The sequence below is a fragment of the Aegilops tauschii genome, chromosome 6, assembly GCF_002575655.3.
Source record: "Aegilops tauschii subsp. strangulata cultivar AL8/78 chromosome 6, Aet v6.0, whole genome shotgun sequence".
Lineage (NCBI taxonomy): Eukaryota > Viridiplantae > Streptophyta > Magnoliopsida > Poales > Poaceae > Aegilops > Aegilops tauschii.
This window is the reverse complement of record NC_053040.3, coordinates 315899436-315904221: the sequence shown is the minus strand read 5'-3', so window position 1 is coordinate 315904221 and position 4786 is coordinate 315899436.

Below are 4786 nucleotides of genomic sequence, written 5' to 3'. Positions count from 1 at the left end.
GTACAAGTGATCCTTGAGGAATTTGACATTCGCAATGCCAATGACATCTTCTTCTTCGCGAGCGTGTGCAGATTCCTCATGCCAGCATGACCAAGTCGTTGATGCCATAGCCAGCCTTCTGAAGCTTTTGCAAGGAGACATATAGCTAGTTGTGGTCCTGTAGAGAAATCAACAATACACAGATCTCCTCTCCTAAAGCCTTCGAAGACTTTGGAATTGTCACCTTCCATAGTCACAACTCAATGATACTTGCCAAAGATGACAACCATATCAAGATCACAAAGCATTGAGACTGACATGAGGTTGTATCCTAAGGACTCGACAAGCATGACTTTGTCCATGTGGCGATCCTTTGTGATCGTAACCTTAGCTAGACCCAATACCTTGCTTTTTCCTTTGTCAGCGAAGAGAATATGCTTCAGATGCGACGGAGATAAGGGAATGTCCATCAATAGATTCTTGTCACCAGTCATGTGATTTGTACATCCACTATCGAGGACCCACTCATTTGCCTTGGGTTGATCATCCTGTAGATGAATTAGTGCAACTTACGAACTCATATACTTCATTAGTGAAGAATATGGCATCAATTTCATCAGATCAATTCATCAAGCAATAGAACAGATAAAGTAGTATGTGGACGTGAGAAATGAAAGTTCATTTCTTCATGATTATCATGCGTCCTTTCAGGCACTTTTTTCAGGTCTCCAGCAAATTCTTCAAACGTTTGCGCACGTCTGGAGACCTGACCCTGCATAAGAGATTAGTTCTTTTTCTTCACCACCCACATCTTAAGGGGTGGTAAAGAGTTCATCACTCTGCGAGCTTCATAAGAGAACGGTGGCATAGAAGCCAGTCCACTTCCTTTCACATAAGAGGAGTTAGGGTAAGCATATGAATAAGCAGAGAAATTCTTCGAGGACTTATGAACATAATGGTTAGAAGAATAATGCTCATATTCATAGCCCTTAAATCTTCCCTGCGAAACAGAAGGGTTAGCACGATGATGTTCATATGAGGACTTTGATCCTTTTGAGGAAGTTGATCCACGTGAGGAATTGGTCCGTATCAGGACTTGGATCCATATGAAGAATTTGATCCATATGAAGATTTTGATCTGGGGTTCCTATTCTTCACAGGTGGTGTCATGATGACATTCACCTGAAGACTTTCAAGGCAGCTTTTGGGAACCTAGATTTTCTTCATAGGGAGGAATCTGTATATTGGGAACCCAGACTTTCAAGGCAAGCATGAAGTGTGGTGGGCCTGCCATGAGAGCATAGGGAGGAATGGGAGCCCTGGCGGTGGAAGAGCGAGGGGAGCCGGGCCATTTGACAAAAATTGAAGGTCTAAGCGGCTCGTTCTTTCTTGAAAAAAAAGAGGGGAGGGCTAGCCAACGTATAATGAATAGGTACATTCAACAGTTGACACACAACAATGGCTACGTGCGAATTAGCTTCCGAGATCGAGAAATCTCAATTTCACTAGAGGATTTGCCAATGAATGTTGGGCTAGTCACTGTTATAGGTGCTCGGGATATTGTGTTTGGAGAGGTAGATAGATAGGACATAGTCTCAATCATGACCCTAGCTTTATCGCGAGGCAAAATTGCCTAAAAGAAGAAGAAAATGGAAAAGGATGAAAAATGCAATGGAATTCCTGATCCAATAAGAAATCCCAATTCAGGTGTCTGTTTGGAAAAAATCCTATGTTATACTATTAAATTATCGATAGTGGATCGATTTGATAGATCAGATACCTTGGTCCTTGTGGACTAACAGAAAAGGTACAATGCTGGAGATGATTCTGTGAGATTCCTCGGTAGGGTGTTCCAGCATAGCGATTAGGTCGGAGGGAAACAAGAGACCAAGTTACCCGTGTTTTGGGCCCTCGAGAAGAGATAATACCCTACTCCTGCCTGTGCATACTGTGATTGGGGTGTACAAAGTACATATATAAACCAACGAAGGAAATATGCCCTAGAGGCAATAATAAAGTTGTTATTTATGTTTCCTTATATCATGATAAATGTTTATTATTCATGCTAGAATTGTATTAACCGGAAACTTAGTACATGTGTGCATACATAGACAAACAGAGTGTCCCTAGTATGCCTCTACTAGACTAGCTCGTTAATAAAAGATGCTTAAGTTTCCTAGCCATAGACATGTGTTGTCATTTGATGAACGGGATTACATCATTAGAGAATGATGTGATGGACCAGACCCATCTGTTAGCTTAGCACTATGATCGTTTAGTTTATTGCTATTACTTTATTCATGACTTATACATGTTCCTATGACTATGAGATTATGCAACTCCCAAATACCGGAGGAACACTTAGTGTGCTATCAAACGTCACAAGTAACTGGGTGATTATAAAGATGCTCTACAGGTGTCTCCGATGGTGTTTGTTGAGTTGGCATAGATCGAGATTAGGATTTGTCACTCCGATTGTCTAAGAGGTATCTCTAGGCCCTCTCGGTAATGCACATCACTATAAGCCTTGCAAGCAATGTGACTAATGAGTTAGTTGTGGGATGATGCATTACGGAACGAGTAAAGAGTTGATGGTAACGAGATTGAACTAGGTATGATGATACCGACGATCGAATCTCGGGCAAGTAACATACCGATGACAAAGGGAACAACGTATGTTGTTGTGCGGTTTGACCGATAAAGATCTTCATAGAATATGTAGGAGACAATATGAACATCCACGTTCCTCTATTGGTTATTGACTGGAGATATGTCTCGGTCATGTCTACATAGTTCTCAAACCCGTAGGGTCCGCACGCTTAACGTTCGATGACGATTCGCATTAAGAGTTTATGTGATTTGATGTACCGAAGGTTGTTCGGAGTCCCGGCTGAGATCACGGATAAGGAGTCTCGAAATGGTCGATACATAAAGATTCATATATTGGAAGGCTACATTCGGACACCGGAATGGTTCGGGTCATTTTGGATAAGTTTTGGAGTACCGAGGATTACCGGAACCCCCCCCCCCCCTCGAGGAAGTTATTGGGCCTCATGGACCTAGTGGTGGAAGAGAGGAGGCAGGCCAAGGTGTGGCGCCCCCCTAGCCCAAACCGAATTGGACTAGGGCTAAGGGCCCCCCCTTTCCTTCTCTTCTCCCTCTCCTTCCCCCCTTCTCCTTGTGGAAGTAGGAAAGGGGAGCCGAGTCCTACTTGGAGTAGGACTCCCCCCCTTGGGCATGCGTCCTCCTGGCCGGCCTCCTCCTCCATGCCTCCTTTATATACGTGGGGAGGGGGCACCCAAAGGCACAACAGACAATCTCTTAGCCGTGTGCGGTGCCCCCTCCACAGTTTTACACCTCGGTCATATCGTCGTAGTGCTTAGGCGAAGCCCTGCGCCGGTAAATTTATCATCACCATCACCATGCCGTCGTGCTGACGGAACTCTCCCTCAGCCTCAGCTGGATCAAGAGTTCGAGGGACGTCACCGAGCTGAACGTGTGCAGATCATGGAGGTGCCGTGCGTTCGGTACTTGATCGGTTGGATCGCAAAGACGTTCGACTACATCGACCGCGTTACTAAACGCTTCCGCTTTCGGTCTACGAGGGTACGTGGACACACTCTCCCCGCTCGTTTCTATGCTTCTCCTAGATAGATCTTGCGTGATCGTAGGATTTTTTTTTTGAAATACTACGTTCCCCAACAGTGGCATCCGAGCCAGGTCTATGTGTAGATGTTATATGCACGAGTAGAACACAAAGAGTTGTGGGCGATAATAGTCATACTGCTTACCAGCATGTCATACTTTGATTCGGCGGTATTGTAGGATGAAGTGGCCCAGACCGACATTACATGACCGCGTTCATGAGACTGGTTCTACCGCCATGCTTCGCACACAGGTGGCTAGTGGGTGTCTGTTTCTCCAACTTTAGTTGAATCGAGTGTGACTATGCCTGGTCCTTGTTGAAGGTTAAAACAGCACACTTGACAAAAAATCGTTGTGGTTTTGATGCGTAGGTAAGAACGGTTCTTGCTAAGCCCGTAGCAGCCACGTAAAATTTGCAACAACAAAGTAGAGGACGTCTAACTTGTTTTTGCAGGGTTTGCTGTGATGTGATATGGTCAAGACGTGATGATATATAAATTGTTATATGAGATGATCATGTTTTGTAACAGTTATCGGCAACTGGCAGGAGCCATATGGTTGTCGCTTTATTGTATGAAATGCAATCGCCATGTAACTGCTTTACTTTATCGCTAAGCGGAGGCGATAGTGATAGAAGCAATAGTTGGCGAGACAACAACGATGCTTCAATGGAGATCAAGGTGTCAAGCCGGTGACGATGGTGATCATGACGGTGCTTTGGAGATGGAGATCAAAGGCACAAGATGATGATGGCCATATCATATCACTTATTTGATTGCATGTGATGTTTATCCTTTATGCATCTTATTTTGCTTAGTACGGTGGTAGCATTATAAGATGATCTCTCACTAAATTTCAAGGTATAAGTGTTCTCCCTGAGTATGAACCGTTGCTATAGTTCGTCGTCCTGAGACACCACGTGATGATCGGGTGTGATAAGCTCTACGTTCACATACAACGGGTGCAAGCCAGTTTTCCAGACGCAGAATACTCGGGTTAAACTTGACGAGCTAGCATATGCAGATATGGCCTCGGAACACTGAGACCGAAAGGTCGAGCGTGAATCATATAGTAGATATGATCAACATAGTGATGTTCACCATTGAAAACTTCTCCATCTCACGTGATGATCGGACATGGTTTAGTTGATATGGATCATGTC